The sequence below is a fragment of the Oxyura jamaicensis genome, chromosome 1 (assembly GCF_011077185.1).
Source record: "Oxyura jamaicensis isolate SHBP4307 breed ruddy duck chromosome 1, BPBGC_Ojam_1.0, whole genome shotgun sequence".
In the NCBI taxonomy this organism is placed as follows: Eukaryota; Metazoa; Chordata; class Aves; order Anseriformes; family Anatidae; genus Oxyura; species Oxyura jamaicensis.
Genome location: NC_048893.1, coordinates 53992727 through 54012516, shown reverse-complemented (window position 1 = coordinate 54012516; position 19790 = coordinate 53992727). Strand labels below are relative to the sequence as shown.

Sequence of the window (19790 nt, the reverse complement as noted above, 5' to 3'; positions counted from 1 at the left end):
AACGGCACACGGGGAAGTGGTCTGTATTGCCGACTGCTTGCTTCTGTCATGCCGAGGCATCAGATTCACACGTCTTGTCCTCCACACTCATAGGTCTGCCATGCCCAGAGGGGGATCTACAGAGCAGAAATTCGGTGGTGTGTCATGATGGTGTGAGGGTCTGGGGACTGGAGTGGGCAGGGGACATGGTAAGTGGGGACCATCTCAGCTTGTAGGGCTCCCAGAGAGAGGCACCTGCTTCAGCTGAGAAATTTCCTAACTGTGTTTGCTGGTGATACACCTGGGCTCTGACCAGAGCCATTTGTTGCTCCTTCTTGGTAGCACACAGATGCTCCCTCCCATTTAAGAGAAAGAAGGAAGAGCTCAGCTGCAGGGGAGAACAGAGAAATCAGAGAGCGAGGGAGGGAGCAGCGGAGCGAAGAGCAGGTGTAACGCGCGTCTGATGATGTCCATCTGTTCCTCATTAACCAGATGTCCCCCACCCACCTCCTGAAGTGCCATTGACTGTACATTGTCAGGACAAGAAGGGGATAACAATGCCACCATGGTGCAGACATTCAAACACCAACAGGGGTCCTGCCATGCAGCCATCCTTCCCTCTACTACCCGTCCAGATTGGATGCCAAGTCCCTCTTTTCCTAATCAGCTTTTAAACAGTTACATCCTCATAAAGCTTCTTGCATTATAATCGCCATGTGTTTCATCCTGCTCCAAAAATGGCAAGTTATCTCAGACCTGTTTAGCAGGGTCAGATCTTACTTCCTGTGAGCGTGTCACCACTTCCTGCAGCTTTTGAAGGAGCCAGAGTGAATCCTTGATCTAAAAAGGGATTTCTGCTTGCCAAACTTCATCATTTTAAGAGTCAGAGAGTCCTTGGATTCACACCTGTATCCAAAGAACAGCAAATAGATTTATGGACAATTCAACCCACTAAGGATTATTCAGAAATGCAGGAAGTGCCATAAATTACTTTGTCTTATGTTTGTAGCCAGGGATCATTTGTAATAAGAGCTCATCGAGCCATCTTTACTCCAAGGGTGATCTGTGCATTGGTCTGTGTGTGGGCATGTCAGTGTAGGAAGATTCTGCCTCACCATCCTAGGCTGTGCTCACAGTTTTTCGTGGAAAGCTTTCCCTTACCTGCCTGTCCCCGATGAAACCAAAGCACTCTGTCTTCTAAATCATACCTCATCATGGCTCGTATATTGTAGTGTGCAAATGGAGCACCTGCCGAGCTACAGTCACAGATGATGTGATGCTTCCACCTATTTCCCTTCCGCCTATAAAAACATGCCCTGGGTCCCTGACTCACATGACATCAAGAAGATGACCTGTGTCCTCATCTTGTCCCTTGTGCTCTGAGCTCCTGTGCAAGGAACTTGGATGGCTGGAGGAGACACAGGTGAGCAGTTATCCTCCAAAACCAGCCAGATGAGGAGCTGAAGGGCCCAGTTGCTTGTTGAGATAAATGCCTCCACCTCTTGTGAAGCACCTATCAAACCCTCAGTGCTACTAGAACAACACTAGGTTTAAATGCCTCTTCCCTGGGTGCCAGCTTTTGAGCAGCTGGTCCTGATCCTCACGTTGACGTGGGACCTCTGTATGAGCTGAGCTTGATGTTACGGTGTTGCTACATTGCTTTTCCTCTGGGGGTGGTTTCAGCACGATGCGTGCTCACGGTTAGACAGAAGAGACTGTGGAACCCTTCGCACATTGCTGGTGGTAGCTGGCCCTTGAATCCTGGTGGGTGATGACTGAGATCCAACACAGGGACGGCGGGATTGCTGAGGACTGAGCAGGTTATGAAAAGCTGAACAAAGCTATGTAGGGGTGGAAAGGATTAAAGAAAGGCTTGGATGAGGAACAAAACAGCAAACTTCATCAAGAGGCAGGAGAGTGGAGATGGCGGAGAGGGGAGTGAATGTTCTTTGAAAGAAAAGCTAAATTTAGTGAAGGGAATAACCACGTTCAGAAAAGACAAATTATGAGCTGGCAACCTGAAGGCAGGAGATCCCCCACAGAGTCAAAGAGAGAGGGAGCTGTGCGTAGGGCATTGTGTTTGTTGTTTTCTCATGATCTGTATTTTCCAAGTGATGCTGGGTTCAGGCATTATGTGCAAAGTTCATCTTTATTGCATATTTGTTACATCTAGCAGTGCCTGATGAATTAAAGCTTAACCCAGAAGGCTCATGCCTCACAATAGCTTTCTGTGAGAGGCTGCTTTTAAGCTACCTGGAGAAGTTGTAGGAGCCTGCAGGGAGAAGTAACTGCGGCAGAAGGTCAAGCTCTTGGGAGGGGATGGTCAATAAAGGCTCTCAGACATCCCTGGAGATGCCCAGACAGGTGTAGGACTCATCTCTCTTTATGCTCAAGGGCCTAAAACACACTGGAAACTCAGCATCTGCATTCTGTGGTAGCAATCTGATGAGTGTCAGATGTCCAATGAATGGCTCCCAGCCAGGTTTGTGACAACCTGATCAATCAAATTCAGAAAATCCCTTTTTAGCTCCACAGCTGACAGTGGAAAAGATCGGGGAACATGGCTGGGGACTGAAGGCACCTGCTGAACATGAATGAGAAAGAAAAAAAAAAAAAAAGATAGGCAGGTGGAGAAAGAAATGAGAGGATGATGGTGAAAGCGATTCCTTGTGCTGCTGCGTGGAAGAAATACGAGGTGCCAAACCATGTCTTTGTCTGCATCATGTAGCATACATGAGGCTGCTCTGCTGTGGCAAGCTAATGTGGATGCATAGCCATGGCTTGCTTTTGTGTCAGAAGAACACACCTGAAAATGTCTCCAGGTTGGCTACAACTGACATGGGAAGCCTCAGGAGGAAGCTGGAATCCAGCAAGAAGTGTAAAGGCATACCCACAGTGACTGCTGTTGCTATTAAACACCATCTGTTGCAGACTTACATAGGAACTCAGTATTGGGTCCTGCTTATATCACACAGGTTAAATGAGATAATCTACTTAAACTCATAGGCATTACAAAGTAAGAATCAGTGGTTCATGCTCACTTGTTCCAGCTATGGGTTTGATCCAGTATGTCAACAGCAGGCCTTTCTTCCCTGACAGCCTCACTGCCCTAGACTTCAACAGCAAGGATTTTCTTTCCTTTTTTTCCTTTACTTTTTTTCTTCTTCTCACTCAAAGCATTGTAGAGTAAATAGCTTTTTAATATTATTTTTTTTTTTTTCTGTCTCTTTAATTGACTCCAGTAGAGGACCAGCAAGATCTGATGCAGTTCCTGCAGAGATCTCCTGTGTAAGAACCCAGAGGCATGCAAGAAGTTCTGCAGAACCTGAGTCAGCTTTAACAGTTTGCTGATTGCAATCCCTGCCATTTCTGTGGTTCTTTAGAGATCATCTACGTACTTCACACTTGGAAAACAGGCCATGTCCTTCTGTGGTGTGATAGACAGCAAGGCCAGGTAAACTGTGTTCTGGAAGGACAGTTGAGTGATCTGGATATGGATTTAAGAACTGAGGAAAAGTGAGTTCAGCTCTGTTACTGTCTTTGAGTACTTGGCAAACCACTTAACCTTCCTGTGTCCCAAATTTTCAATGTATATCATGGGCCTGAGAGCATTTCCTTGTTCTCCGGGGACACTGGGTGCTGAAATGCATCAAAGGGTGAGAAATAATGCACTAGCAGAATGACTTGAGTTGCCCTGAGCAGAGGACAGCAATGGTGTGCATAGAAAGTACAAGCTGAAACCTCACCAGCATCGTTGTTTTTGCCAATGGAAAATGGGACATTTCCTTCAGTAAATCATTTGCTAGTCTTTGTTTTCCTGACCAGCGATGGCACCAGTGGGCTGGGCATGTCATGCTGATTGGTACCAGTAAAAATTTCATGCCACAATCTGCCACTGTCTATTCTGGAAGTGCCATATGTGTCATGGAAAATAAATTTATTTTGAGAGGCTTAAAAATGTTATTGAGACTATTCTCGTGTTCCTCCTCTGTGAAAGCAATCACCAGTTACTACTAAACTAACCACACAGACCTCTCAGGATGCCATAACGATCCTAAAAACAAAACAACACAACAACAAAAAAATTGAATTGTCCTTCTTTGCATAAAAATGTCATCAGTTTAAACTCCTGCCATCTGAAGTGAGTTCTGTATAGAAGCTGAGAATTTCCAGCTTCCTCAGTGGTATCTGAAACAGGATGGATGGTGAGGCAGCTAAAGGTGGCTTTATGCTGCCTTTGTATTTTTCTGACCATCAGACCAGAAAAGATTGGCTTAGTCTCTGATGCAAGTTAGAGACATCTCAGGGCTGTTCTAATACATACCTGACCAAATTATAACTCAAAACAAGGTATCACTGAAGAGGGGGACTGTTGGAACAAGATGTCCTGTTATTTGTGTTCTTCTCTTGGCCAGGTCCCTTAATTGAAGAGAAGTTTTACATTTCTTGGCTACGTGGAGATTTCCCTATAACAGGGTGATCCCCAAGCAGCCACTTAAACCAGTGATGTGCAGCAATGTTAGCAGAGGGCAGGATCTCCTTCTGACTCTGCGGAGTCAGGCAGCAATATAATCCACTGGAATAGCATGATGTTTTCTGTTCTGAAAAAGAGGTCACTGGCTCAAGACTAGATCTTGCCTGTTTTGGGCCTAGGGCAGGTGGTTTTTTTTTGGGGGACAAATCACAAAAATCTCAGTGGCTGTTCAAACCAATAAAGGAGACTAATGCAGATTCTCCAAGGAAGAGGTACTTTGTCCATGAGAAGAGGCAGGAGCCAGGTGCACTGAAGGCTAAGTGGCACACCGTTATCATTCCCCAGTATACTCCAGGAGGGCTCCTGGCAAGTTCAGGAGATGCCATCTGAGGAACCAACCCAGCATGACCCCGTGACCCAGCAAAAACCTGTATGACACAGCAGTACCTGATCTAACAGCGCACAATCGCCACGATAACCTAGCGTGACCCGCTGGATTGACCCCGTGACAAGCTTTGATTTATTACAAATGACATGGATTTAATCACTCGCCAGAGAATGCCGAATGACGCAGCACAGCGTTGCTCACTGTGGCTCTGCTGAACTGGCATGCTCGGATTGGTTTAGGGAGCACACCCATTGGGTGATTCATCCAATTAAAGAGCGGCCAATCCTCCCAGTGCTAATGAAATACAGCTCTGTTTTACTTGGAGTACTTTCTAGCAACCCATTTAGGCTTTTCTGCTGCTCTCTTCACCCTCATGTACATTGCGGCTGATGGACAGTTGATCTACAGTCGGGATTAAAAGGAAAACCTGGCTACTAATAGGATAGAGTTGAATAATCTGTGAAATTATAATCAAAATATAAATGTTCAGCTAATTAATTCCTATACTGACTCAGAACAGGTTGGATGTGTCCCCAAAACCACTGAGGTAGAACTTTTAAGGACTATGCGTACCAAGCCAACCAGTGTTAAAACATTGCTGTAAAGTGCATAAACTGTATCTCACATCTAGTTTGAGATTTCCTGCAGACCATGAGAAAGGCGTTGTGGTTCTTCTCCACTGGAAATGAGAGTGTAGATAGCATCAAGGTACATCGCAAGCTGTCCTCTGAAATCACTAATGCATTAGCATATGTCACCCAGAGATATGGGGCTCAGCCCCCAAATTCATTCCAATTGTTTCACGCCACTTAAATTACACAAATCAGAAAACACACTTGTTTAAATTCCTTTTGAAGACATTTGGACTGGATGACATAAGTTCAGGGACATGCAAATGCGAAGGTAGTGTAAGGCTCTCTTTCCTCCTCCGCTGTCATTCTGAATTGAATGTAATGCACACACAGGCCAGGTGGTCTAGTCCAAATGTGAAGGCCAGCCAGTAGGGTCTGTCATGAATTGCCCCTGTTCAATAGTATTTTTCAGCCCTCATAATATATATATATATTTTTCCGTAGAACCTCAGTTTCCCTTACCCTTTTTTGCATAACCCTTGGTCTAATACCCATGAAGTCCCAGCTCACTTTCCTCCCTGCAAGAAAATGAAATCTCCCCTCAATTGTAGACTCTACCCCAAGCCTCCACATTTTTTGGTGGTGTACAATCCAAAACCAGATTCTCCCTCACTTGTTCTCACCACCTTCCTAATCTGATGCCCTGGTGTTATTTTCATAACAGTGTGTAGAGATGTGAACTGATCTGCTTGTCATCTTCTCTCACATATCTGACCCAGTTCCCAGGGTCTGATTTTGTAGAATTATGGGCATTTATTCTTGAAAATTGATGGCTTGCCCAGAGGCCAAATATTTGTTATCTGGAAAAAAAAAAAAAGCAACATAACATTTTTTTTTTCTTGAATTAGGTCCTGAAGAGGACAGAAATGCCTACTGCATTAGCAGAGAAAGGAACAAGGGTGGCTCAAGAGGGTCTTGACAGGTTCATAGAGTCACAGCATTTGAAAGCAGAGTCCACATTTGATCACCTATCAACCATTTATCAATAGCTCAGTGATTAAAAACAAAGCTCTTTCACTTCATTAAACACATTCAGTGCCATTTGCTCTACATTCCAAATGGCTGAACTGATGTTCCAATGCAGCCTATTTTTAGTTTTTCTGATTAGTTCAGTATTTGGGAAAAGCTACTGACTGTGTTATCGGTTGCAGAGATCTAATTCTTCACATGGATCCCAAAGAAGAGTAGTGTTCCATGTGGGTCTTAAGAATTTATTTGGATGTGAGTTCAACCTCCAGCACTGCAGTGGTGCAGCTCAGTGAAGAGATGTTCATGGAGTTTTCCTTTCCTTGAGCCCTTTATTGTATTTTTTTTTTTTTTTACTTTTATTTCTATTTTGTTATTATAGGGAAGAAGCCGTGTAACATATTATACCTTTTTTTTTTTTTTTTTTTTTTTTTTTTCAAGAAAACGAAGATCAAGAATGACAGAAAATGAGCAGTCTCAGTGAGAATTAAACAAGATACTCAAAATAAGTGATCTCTTGGGTGTCTGAGTAAATTACCACCCCCAGATCAGATTTTTATTTATTTTCAGAACAAACTATTTCTTTGCTGGTAAATCCTGCAGTTTTGTCATGAATCCAATGAATTTTCACTGGTAAGTGACAACCCTAGAGACAGAAGTGGCCATGTATCCCCAGGGCAGCTACCACATGGGCAAAAGCATTCCAGCGTTGCGTCTTCAGCAAGCTTCAGCCCTCATAGGAAAGGACAGAATCTGCAGGTCACATGGAGATAAGGCTCTGTGTCCTTCAGCCCTGCCTGCTGAAAACGCAAAGGAGAAATCCAGTTGTGATTGTGTCTTCTGGCTCCAGATCTCCCAAGCATTCAGAGACACACTGGGGACCAAGCTCCCTTTCAGAATCCCAAATAACACGGTACTCCTCCCAGACTTTCAGACTTTGTCTTTCAGACTTTTCTTTCAGACTACCTGTGGCTACCTAATAAAGAAAAAAAAAAACTCCAAGCACACAGGCATGCCTGCTTGGGGATTTGGGAATTAGAATGAGAGCTGAGAGATCCTCCTGCTGTATGTCTCCATGGCACAACATAATGTGACCTCACATGGGTCTTGGAAGCAGCACACCTGAGTAAGCGCTGTGTCCTGACAGCTCTCAGACACGCTGTGCAGAGCATCATGCTTGAGCAGCCAGTAGGACTTGAAATACCTAAGCTAACTTACTTTGAGCTATTCAGGTATCTTATTCTGGCACTGTCTGGTGCCGGGCAGGTGTGTCCTGATCTGCATTATTCTGCTCTTCCTAGTCTGGAGAAGGAGATGAAGTCAGGTCTAGGTGTAATAACCTCTTGCTGATGTCAAAAACAACAATGCAGAAACAAGTTTTACACCTTTGCTATGTTTTGCTTTGCCGCCTTTCATACGTCATTTGTCATCTTAGGTTATCACTTCTTTGACGTAGGGATGAGATGTGTATGCACAGTGTCTAGCATAAGGTGTTTCCCACCTACGTGAAGCATTTTGCTGTAGCTGCAATGGCCCAGTGGTGATAACAGATGACATGCTCAGAACCCTCTGCTGAAGAGCAGCAGCCAGAGAAGAGCTTTACATTTTGGTTGCCTTGCTTTACCAAAGGTAATGTGGCCAATCGTTAGGTTCTCTGCCACAAAAACTACCCCAGGACTCCAGAAGTACAAATTAATGTGCGTACAGCTGGGAGACCAGCAGAGAGGCTCAGTGTAGGAGATGTCCATGTCTGCTTAAAGTTGCTTACATGGATAAATTTCTTGGCTTCACCAAGAAGAAGCTGGGACAAAACAATCACACTTCAGCTCCTTTGACTCTTCCTCTTGCCAACTCTCCTTTGTTAGTCTTTTACTGCATGGAGCCATGACCACTGGTCATGCTTTCCACGTTGGTGCAGGTCCGTGGTTGATTGGTGTGATTGACCCTGCCCTGTCTATGTGTATCTAAATCCTTCTTTATCTCATGGGATGGAGCAAGTGAGAGAGGGAGAAAAGGCATCCCTGCACAACTGCGTCAGCCTGCTCCCAGGAACAACCCGAGCCCCCAGTTTCTGCAGAAGGTGACGAATCCTTTCTGGTGCTGGTGCCTCCACATCCTCACAATATTCTTTCTGTGGTCTTGCTTTGCTCTGAATACTTTCCCCTCACCATTCCTGTAAATGTGGGCCAAGCTGTAATGATGCAGCACACAGAAAAATGCCTTTCTCTTGTGATCTTAGACAGCCCCTGGAATTAATTCCTGGAAAGCTCCTCTTGGCCTTACTGAGATATTCTTTCCTGCGTATGCAGGGACAAAGTGATGAGTGAAGTGGGGAAGAGTGGTGCAATGATTGGGGAAGAATGCTGCAATGATTACGCAGTCACCTGAAATTTAGGAAAATTGTCAATCCTAGATTTTCCCCTGTGCTGTGCATTTGGAATTTGCATTGCACTTTGCTCTGTAGGGTAGGCATATTAGTTTCTCTGTTTCTCCTTCTCCCAGTCATGAAATAGCTGCACCACTCTGCTCTTTTTTTTTTTTTTTTTTTTTCCCTTCAGGACTAGGAGTAGCTAGCACAGTTGCAATGGTTGTGTCTTAGCTAGAGGAACCATGAAGCTTTCTGGTCCATTAATCCCAAGCCTGTCCACAGCTGCTACGTTACACCAAACCCTCGCACTTCAAGACAAACCCTGCAATCCTCTCTGGTTTCCTTCCAAGCCTCCTATTGACTTTCTCTGTGAAATTCCTCTTCCTTGAAAGGAATACACGGCTCCTACTTCTGGAGACACGAAGAGAGGAGAGATGTAGACATCTTCATGACTAGAAGAGTTAGGATTTAGCCCGATGTGAAATCCCTCCCAGCCTAGAAGATAGGAAGAATCCTAGCTCTGGTTATTTTTTTGAGGGAGATGATGCATGTCTCCACTTCTGTTGTTTTACAGGTCAGCTTACAACTTCACTTTGTGCTGGGTACAGGCAGACTCCAGACTCCAGGCAGGCAAATCATTTGGGGAGTTTCTGGGACAGAGGCTTCTACACCAAACCATAGCACCCCAAAAGCACACACTGCAGGGGTGATTTGAAGCCAGCTGGAGCAGATAGGAGCCCAGAGTTGGCTACTCCTGTACATTTCCTCTCCCCTGCTGCATTTCCACAGTGCACTGGAAATCGGTGTCTCTCACTCTGCTGCTTCCTCTGAACATCAGCTCTGCTTTCTGTCCCCCAAAAAACCTAAGCCACCTTCTCCACCCTGCCTACAATGTTCCCACTGTCTGTGGCCAAGTGTGAACTCCCAAACACAAGAAAATCATCCATCCTCCAGTCACGTCATTTAATAAAGCTTTCTTCAAACTATTCCCTGTACTTTATTTTACCTTTAAAGCACCATTCATTACTCTGTGAATATTTGATTTTTGCCTCCCCTCCTTCATGCAGGATGACATTCTTTTCTGCTTGAGTCCTTTCAGGCACTGCTGATCTTGAAGCTCCCCAATTACAACCACTTTTCTTGTGCTGGTGACACCTTAAGAGACAACAGCAGCTGCCTATAAAGGGCCTCTGCCATCTGTTTCCTCTGCCACTTCTCTGAGACAGCTCTAGCTATATACAGAAAAATATTTATCACAGTTCATTCATTCTCTCACTCAAAAATGAGCAAGGGAAAAACGTCTTCTTTCATGATTCTGCCACTGCCCTTCAAAAAACCATGACCCTCAGCTTAAGGAAAAGGGCAATGATTGAATCTAAAAAGAAGCAGCAGAAATTCTTGATGATTGATCCCTTGGGACCCTGTACTCTGGAGGCAATTCTGAGGGGCATGTGCATTCAGAAATAACTCCTCAGGGCTCTCTGAAAGGCGAAAGTCGAAGCCAGGACACTTCATCTCAGCCACCAAGCTTTCTAAGTGACCGCATCTGAAAGGAGATGTACATATGTGCACACACAGATGCACGCGCTTAGTTTCAACGCATTTTCACTACGTCTCCATAGAGGCTGAATGGGATGGGATCGGGGTAGTTCCTACCCAGGACTGAGGGATAAAAATGTAGACGGAAGAGAAGAAAAAGGGGATAAAATGACAGACACGAGAGCTAAAGTGGAGAAAAAAAAAAAGAAAAAAAAAAAGAAAAAAAAGAAAAAAAAAGAATAGAAGCAGCAGTGAATTCTGAAGGGGCCTGGTGGAGGGAGCATAGGAAAAAACAAAACAAAACAAAACAAAAACAAAAACAAAAAATAGAAAGGAAAGTACAAGGCAACATCTTCATGAGGAAATAAAGCCCACAGCTAGGTTGCAGGAGTCAGCAAACAGGGTTGGATGAAAAGTGATTTGAGTGACAATGCTCGGTCTATGATACTGAATGAACATGACCATAAACCTGGGAATTGTTCAGTGTTCAAGTGTGATCCATAGTACTGCAGTTACGCTGCTGGTATAAACAAGACCTGAAGGAAGAGAGAAGTTCTCTGAGTGATAGCAAATTTAAGAATGAAATGTAGTTATGAAGCAGTGGGAGGAGAAAAATAAAACAGGCACTAAAAAAAAAATCATGTTTGGGGGGAGAATGAAAACTGAGAAATAGGAAGAGAAAAGTCAGAAACAGATAGAAAATCCAGGGGACGGAGGTGGATAGTGTTATTCTTTATTTGACAGAATGTATACTTTATACAACAAGCTAAATCAGAAATTTATAGTTGTTCTGCTTCTAGCAAAAACACACATCAGAGGAATTCCTACCCATGGATAGGATGGCGCTGCATTCTCAAGTTTTTGTATACCATCCTCATTTTCTGTTTTTCAAAGGTAGCAGGTAGAAGTATATGCTCTGGGGGAATAGGAGGTGTAGGATAAAGTCCATATGCTTCTCTGGGGAGTTATAGATTTGATAGGAAGCTGGTATAAAAACTTCAGCAGCCTGTGCCACAGAAACAGAAGTGGATTTCACCTATCCTGCAGGGCTTGTTACGGAAACTCTGATTGTGTAGTTGGGAATTTTATGAGGGAGGTTTTCCGTAACACAAAGGGGATAAATGGGGCTCGGAGACAGAAAGCTGTCAGTAAATGGAAGAGATTCGATGAAAGACAGAAATGCAGAAGGAAGAATAAGAGAAAGTTGAATGCCAGGGGTTGCGTGGTCACCTCTGCTATTTCACACTCCCACCCAAGGTGAGGAGCCCATAAAAGGCCTTTTCCCCCACAGGGAGGGTTGCCAGCTCGAATTTTTCTAGCAAGGATGAAAAACGATGAAAATGGAAATAGTTTTTAAAAAGGGACTGCTGGACAGCAGGACAGCTGGCATAAATGAGTGCAGAATGTCAACGGCTTTGGGGCTGTCGCACCCCCACACTGAGGTGAATTGAGTGATTTTTGGGTACGGCAGTGGTGAAGCAGGGCACATGGTGACCCTTGGGGGCATGGCTGTTTAAAGCAGTCACAGCCCTTTCTCATCCTGATCCTCCTCTTGCCGGCGTGGACCGTGAAAGCAACACAGCTCCATCCAAGCCACAGAGGTTACACCAGCACAAACGAGGGGAGAATCGGGCCTTCATCCCCTGTGCATAGAAACACTACAGTGCTGTACGTCATCAGATGCCAGTTCAGTAATCATTTCCACAGATGCAAGAGGAAAGAGACAACCTCGTTTCTAATTTAGTCATGATAGCATCAAAGAGACCCAAAGCCTATTGCTTTCTGGGAAGCAGGGACTTCAACAATAATAATTCTTTGCACATATATAGCACCTTCACTGCTAACTACTTGCTCTATACCCTGGGGTGTGAAGAAAAAGGACTCCACTTAATTCCATATGCTCTTAATTGCTCTGTATCCCAGATCCTTCCTAGCAAAATATGATAGAAATACCTAAACTCACAGTTAATTTGTCAAATTAGGGCAGTCATTGACACCAGCAGAAACGCAGGCCTAGTTTGCACCTTATGCTGCAGCTGCATAGCATAGCATCTAGAAACAAAAGAAATGCCAGACTAAGTAAATCTGAGCTCCGTTTAATCCCTGACAAATGTTTCAGGGAAGAGGCAAGAAGCACATGGCAGTCAGATAGGGGATAGGCTGTCCTTGTGAAATGTTATCCTAGTTTTTATGGAGCCTGGCTTAATTGCCGAATTACGAAACACCCAAAACGCTGTTCATATCCATTATGAGGACGCTTAATTTTCGTGAACTCTGTTGTAAATGCCCACTTGCTTGCTAAATGTGGTTAAAATCTTGGCCACTGGAGCTCTGGTGGCAATGAGATCCACAGCCCTGATACGCATCAAATGAGAAAGCTTTAACTGGGTCTCCGGTGACTCACGTCAGGTCCTCTTGTCTCTGTGTTACAAAATGGGGAAATCAAGAGCTACTGATCCATCTTCTCTAGCCCATTCATTATTCAACACAATCCAATTGCTTTCCCGCTCATTCACCTCCTTTCCCAGGCAAACACGTCTAGTCTTTCAGGCTGTCCTCATACACATGGTCTTTCTTACTCCTCCTTGTCCCTGTCCCCCTTTTCTGAACCCTCCTCTGGCTTTGCAGTCCCCCCTCTCGGACAGACCTTGCTCCTTGTGCTCTCTGTTATCCCCCCTGCTCTACTCACAGAGGCTGGGGACTTGCCCCCTACGCTCTACTCACAGAGGCTGGGGACTTGCTGCCTGTGGGTTTTCTGTCTGCAGCCACACGCTGCCCTGGGCCACTGACAGCAATACTCCTGTTTTGGGGATCCAGGGAGCTGCTGCAGTTCATTTACAGCCCTGTACGCCTCACAGCCCCCCTTTTCCCAACAGCCAGCAGCATCCTCTACCTGGTTCACCGAGATTCATTCACCTAGCCACTGAGTCTGACTTTGGAGACCCCAGCCCCATTCACCTCACCTCCTTGGGTGATCCTGAGGCTCTCAGGGAAAACTCTCCCCCTGTAAACAGCTTGAAAGGGATGACTGTTTGCTGAGACACTGCTTGCTGACAGAGATCCCTCTGTAGTGCACAACAACGGCCCCAGGGCGATGGCTACAGAGACCCTGATTTTCCCTTTGGACCCCGGCCTGATTCGTGTCTGAGGGCTGCCAGGGAGGGTATTTAGGGCTGCCGGGAGCTCCTTCCAGCCCAATTGCTGGCTGCATGCAGATGAGCCAGCTCATCAGCTGCGCTGCCAGTGAGCCCTCTGGCCACGGGAGGTTGGAGGCAGCAAAGTGGAGGGATGTTGACTTGACCACAGGCAACTAGCAATGAGGGGAGCAGAATGGGGGGGCTGTGTCTCACTCCCATCTCAGAGGGAGCTGTGGTGCCCTGGGGTGAGAGCAGGCAGTGACAGCAACCAGTGTCATAGGCTGCTTTGAGGAGGGGGGCCAAGGCCCAGAGAAAGAAGGGGGACACCGTGAGGGCTCCAGGAGGGTTCCCTGAGAAAGGAGCTCCAAAAGGATGGGGTCCTCAGCTGGGGGAACGACCGTGTGTGACAGGGGACAGCCAGGGTGGTATGACAGCAGAGAGATGAGGAAAGAGGACAGACAGATGAGATGGCAGGAAGGGATGGAGGAAAGCAAGGACAAGATAAAGTAACAGAGGAAAGAGCAAGGGGGATGGGCCTCGGAGAACTTGGAATCAGGGAGAAATAATGAAGAGGAAGCTGCCTCTGAGAGAGAGCACAGAAGAGACGTGAAGATGAAAGAGAAAAATAAAGAGGAAAAACAGGAGAGGGAAACAAGAACAAATTAAAATGGAGATGGATAGAATGAGTCAAAGATGGAGGGTGAGGAAAGATCTGGGGTCAGGCAGGCAAGGGAAAAATAACTTTGGGGTGCGTTGCTTTTGCAGTCCGTTCCGTGCATCCCCAACCTCTTCCGTGCTCTGCATTTCCCCTGCAGGGCAGCTGCAGCTCTGGGGCTGGGAGCCCTGCTGGTGACCCTTCCTCAGTCAGGAGACCCTGTCCCTCCCCTAGAGCCCCTGCAAGGGGGATGCAGCAGCACGTCCCCACAGCCAGCGCGATATGGAAGGGGGAAGCAGCGCAGAACAGAGCGGCGAGGGCTCCCCCAGGGATAAAAAGGGTATGCTTGGCTGGGAATCCTGCTCTTAAAACAGGGGCAGGGGGCAGAGCCATCCGACAGCCTGAAATGTTCCCCGCTCCCCCTGGCAACCTCCTCGCTCTGCTTTTAAATGAGATAAATATGGAGATGCTGCTGGCGAACCTCGGCAGCCCTCCTCCCCCAAACTCCCGATGAGGTGGCACCAAACTGCAGCCAAGCGAGACAGGGGCTGGGGGCCCTGTGCGGGGAAAGGGATGGGTTAAAATGGAAACACGGGATAGGAATAGCTCCTGGTCTCCCTGGCAAGGAGACATTTGTTCTATCTCTGTGTAATTTCTTTATACATTACTGCTGCCACACTGCATCTCCATGTCCCTCCCACTGCATTTCGCTCTCACTCTCTTCAGCGAGGCAATTTCTGGTGCATTTCAGGACAATATTAACCCATTCCTCTTTCTCTGTCAGCAGGAAGATTCAGAATTTAAAAGCAATTTAGAAGTCACTCTAGCAACTGAGTGGTGAGAAACAGTTTCTGCTTGTCAAATCTTACAGATGAAGTGAGCTTGCAGGTCTCAGCCCGTCAAACCCCTGGCTCCCCAGTGATGTACAGCCAGGTGTGAATTTAAGCTGAGAGGAGAACCAAACCCACCCGTGCCTGGGATCCCAGGTACTTCCCCCTCACCACCTGCCACCCCACTTTTGGAAATCCTCTGCCTTCTTCATGCCAGGCCCGTGCAGCTCTGCATCCTCCTGCTCCCCGGCAGATGCAATAGCGGCAGCAGTCAGCGCTGCACTGGGCCATTGCCTCCTGCTGCATCTCAGGGCCGTGCTGTGGGCTGCTCCTGCACCACCAAGGTGTGGAGACCCTCACTTAAGTTACTGCTATTTCCACTGTGTCCTCAGAAAAGCCCCTGGCATACGACAGCAAGAATCGGGGCAAAGGACCCCGGCGGATTTGCCGATGCTTAGAAGTAGGATGGCAGGCAATTCTGCAGGGTGGAACTGGGGACCCTGACAGAAACGAAGGGTAAAAGAAAGATAAGAAGGGAGACAAGGAAAAAATGCTCGTAAGATCATGCAAAAAGAAAAAGTGGCTCAGAAGCAGCCAGGGGTGGGAGAAGGCGGCGTGGGGAAGAGATGCAGAGCCAGGATTGTGTCCAGTGCCTGTGCCCTGCCTCGCTTTGCCATCAGCTCTTCGTTTGTGCAAACCCTGAAACTGCACTTAACTCTCGTGCGTTGTTCAGATGTAACACGCTGGAAAGGGAACAGATCAGCTCATTAATTTTCCTTGGGAAGGGTCTCTAGGCAGGAATTATTTTCTGCACCAACATCCATTCAATTACTTGCCTTCACACCAGCCAGATCTACAGGGATGTCTAACCCCATGCGCATCACTCATGCCTGCCTGCCCTGGACTCCTCTCTCCCTCCTTCTTAGTATAAAAGCCTCCCAGACCTATCCCTTTCCTAATAATAATGACAACATGACAAAACCAATAACCTACAGATATAAAATACATTTCATTTACTTGCTTCATAAGACCCCGATAAGGCATCGTCACTCACTTTTTGAGATCCTGTATGAGATTTACAGGAGCTAATGAAAGAATTAGACAAGGCATCACTCATAATAAAAAAAGTGTTTTAAAAGCATTCGGTGCCAAGGAGGAATTAGGCTGGAAGATCCGCAGCCATTTCGAAGTTGTGAGAGGTGCAGCATCCATATGTGGCATGAGCTTGCAGATCTCAGCTGCTGGGTGTACGTGCATGCGCTGTGCGTACGCAGTCAGGGGTCCGAGAAAGGCAGTTGCTCTGCCATTTTTCTTGAAGGGCAAAGATTTTTGAATGGCCCAGGGATGCATTTAGGCAATCCCAAAGCCTGAGAAGGAATTATCTGGATGAAGATTAGGAAAGGAATAGGAAGTGTGGCCTGCAGTAACGTGAACAACCACCACATTTCTGCTCCAGGCTCAGCACAGAACAGGGGCTCCCATTAGGACTCAGGAAAGAGGGGAGAGGAATCCCAGTGGAGGAGGAACACCCAAAGTGGCACTGCTGTTTGGAGCAATGGAAAGATCTGAAAATACTGACTGAAAGTCTTGAATAACCGAACAGAGGGGAACCCTAAAACTGAAAGTCCAGGAACCAAATTCTTTGAGGGGAACTCACATTGTGACTGCGGTGTATCTGTGTGCACAGCCTGAGCCCCCACATTCCATTTTGCTGTTGGGCACCTTGGCCAAGAAGAGAAAAGACGATCTACCACTGCGTTTTGAACACAAGAAGTCCACCATTTCTGACAGCCTACCGTGCTGGCTAGTGCCAGCATTCCCCCACATGCCCCAAAATGAAGGCACCCTCATCAGAAGCTTCCTACCACTAGCAGAGGAATGTTTTGTCTCCTTCTTTGATTATTTTATCATTAAAAATCCTCCTGCCCTCCTCTGCACCACCACTCCTCACCCTATGGGCCTGCCCTGATGCCCCCCCGACCCCTAGGCAACTTTTTTGTCCCCCACCCTTTGCCAGCCGCCTTTGCCACACCATGGACAGAGTGATTGTGAGCAGAGCCCAAGGCTTTGTCCACTTCCCCAGCCTCCTGGGAAGAAGCCCTGCCCTTCACAGACCTGTGCACCCCCTGCACCATGGGGACAAGGAGCCCCTGCTGCACCCTTCCTGCACCAGCCTGCAGCTTTCGCTGGGTGACACAGGAACACCTTTTCTGATTCCTTCTGCTGAGAAGGAAAATAACTTCTGGCTGATCAGACACAACAGCAAGAGTCTTGCTGCCCGGGGCCTGCTTGTGGCTGCCCACTGGGGATATTTGTCTGTGTTAACCTGGAAGAAAGGGGGTGCCAGGCCCGTGCTGCCCCACAGGGCACAGCCGTGGCCTGGTCCTGCTCGGTGTGTGGCCATGGGGCTGCTTCTGCATCCTGTGGAGATGTTTTGCTACCTTGCTCATACTGAAGTTTTGGTGCAACCTGTGCCCTCAGGTTAGGGATGCCCTGGCTCAGAGCAGGGCTTGCTCCTGAATGGTTCCTTGCACCCTCCAGCCCTGCTTGCTGCTCCTGCCCCATGTCACACAGCAAGGGCCCAACCCTTGCATGGCAGGGGCAAGAGAGCATCCCATGGGGGTACACAGCTTGCTCTCAGGCTGCCTTTTGTAGCCCTCATGCAGGGCTGCAGTGAGAGCCATGACAGCACGGGCAGGGGACAGGGCTGGCAGTGGGGGGGGCGGCGGCACTTCTGAGCTTTTAATTGGAAGCATCCTGGCACTTTCCCTTGCCACACAAGCCACTTCTGCAGGGCGCCTGTGGGGTCCTGTCAGATGGAAAGGCGAAGGAGCCCCAAGCTCCTCCGATCTGGCAAACCTCACCCGCCCCTTCCTCCTCCCCCTCAGACCGCGTCCCTCTGGATCCGGCTCTGTGGGCAGATAGACATGATCTGAATTCACTGCCTCTCCCGGCCGGGGTCCTCATACCTCTTGTCTCCACCCTAGCCTCCCTTCGCCCTCCAGCTCGGGGACACAGCTCAGGAAGGGAGTTCTTCCCTGCAGCCTCCCTCCCTCCCCGCATGGTTTCGCATTTGGGCTTGCTTTTTTTTTTTTTTTTTTTTCTTCCCTCTCTCATTAATTTTTAATTAAGGAGATGTCTCTTTCCCTGGCTGTAATGAATAGCTGTGTGAAAGGCTTTTCATTCTTTATTAATATATATCTATATATATTTATCTATTTGGAGGAAACGTGTGTGTGAGTGAGTGTGTTTAAAACATCCCCCATTAATTTACTGCTATTGATTTTCTGGCGTGGAGACAGCATATAGTATTCAGCATAGAGCTCCTCTGCAGGATATGTTAAAAGGCAGCAGTTTGGGTTGACAAAGGGCACTAAATGCAGTATGCGTCAAATAGACCATCGCTCAATGAAGTCACTTAGCTATTCAAAACATGTCCAGCCATCACTCAACCGTTTGCACCAAGAACAGGGGGGAAATTCGCGCTTCTTCCCGGACACAACCATTTCTAAACAGCGGCTTTAGCTTGCTTTGGTGAGAGACATTAGGACATACACAGTTTATTCTCCCCTCCCCCCTGCCTTCCATCTCCCAGTGCCGGTCTTAGAAAATCCGTCCTGCGGTACCCACTTCCCCTTCTCTCCCATCGGGGAGCTCCAGGCACACCCAGCTCTGGCGGACACCGGCAGACACATACGTTATCAGTGGATGTCCATAAACCCCCGGCAGCCCACCCTCCAGCTGGGAGCTGATTCATAAACAGGGGTTTTACAATGGGCTGTAATATGCGCTCTTGCTCTCGCTCGCTCCTCGCTACGTGTGTAACATAAACCATGCGTTTCCATCAGTTGCCCCTATCCCTCCAGCACCGGCTGAAGACCACCTCCCCAGCCCACACGTACGCCAATAGCAGTACGGAGCAACACATATTTAAAAGCGAATCACCGGCCCCTCTCTTCTTTCCCCCTCCCTTAGGAACGTCTGATTCCAGAAGTTGGCTGCGGCGGTGTCTCTTCTGCCATCAGACATGTCACTGAGTTGCTGTTCAGTTTCACCACATCAGACTTAGGCTGATTTTTCTATTCAGGCACTTGTTTATTTTTAGCCTTTACCATAAACCTTAAAGAAAAGCCCCAAACAAAAAAACCACCCCCAACAACAAACGAACCGGGGAAAAATCCCAGCCCCAAAACAAACCAATCAGCCGCCAAATAGACCCCTCTGCACCCAACCCAGTGAGATGTGGTTGCTTACAGACATTACGAAATGCTCTGAACTCTGCTCGAGATGACTGGAATCGTCAGATTTACCATGCGAGGCATTTTAGACATAACAGGGTTGTTTCCATTTCTCTCTTTTTCCCTCCTAAAGTGAACTAATTATTGCATCTGAATTGCTTTGCAGTCACCCTCTCCCCACATTGCCTCTCACTCCCGGTCTTGTCTTTGCAAATAAGCTGTTTGCAAAGAGACAAATGATTTCACTCTGTGGTTGCAGCCGGAGCACAACAATAATACAGCATTTTGGCATTGTTTTCCCAGGCAATACAAACAATCTGAAGACAGGCAGACCACACGGTTGCTTTCTGAAAGGGTCTCTTGGTGTTTTTATAACACACACATCATTCCCATCAGAGGGGGGAAGTGAATTTTTGGGAAGGGTGTGTGGGGGAGGGTGAAGAAGAGGAAGGGAGAAGGAAACAGAGCAAAGAATAATTTTCCTGTCATCTTGCCTCCATGCCCTGAGTAACTGAGCCCACCACTCTCAATCGTGGTGAAGGGAATGAAGTGAGAAAATGGTGGAATGCAAAGGGATTTATTGG

At 47.1% G+C, this 19790-nt stretch overlaps 1 protein-coding gene across 2 annotated transcripts in view; it reads right to left on the bottom strand.

Annotated features, from left to right (window-relative positions):
* The window catches only part of CACNG2 (calcium voltage-gated channel auxiliary subunit gamma 2), a 49075-nt gene that overhangs the window by 27756 nt on the left and 1529 nt on the right, over positions 1-19790 (bottom strand). The gene's annotated exons all lie outside the window — the stretch shown is intronic.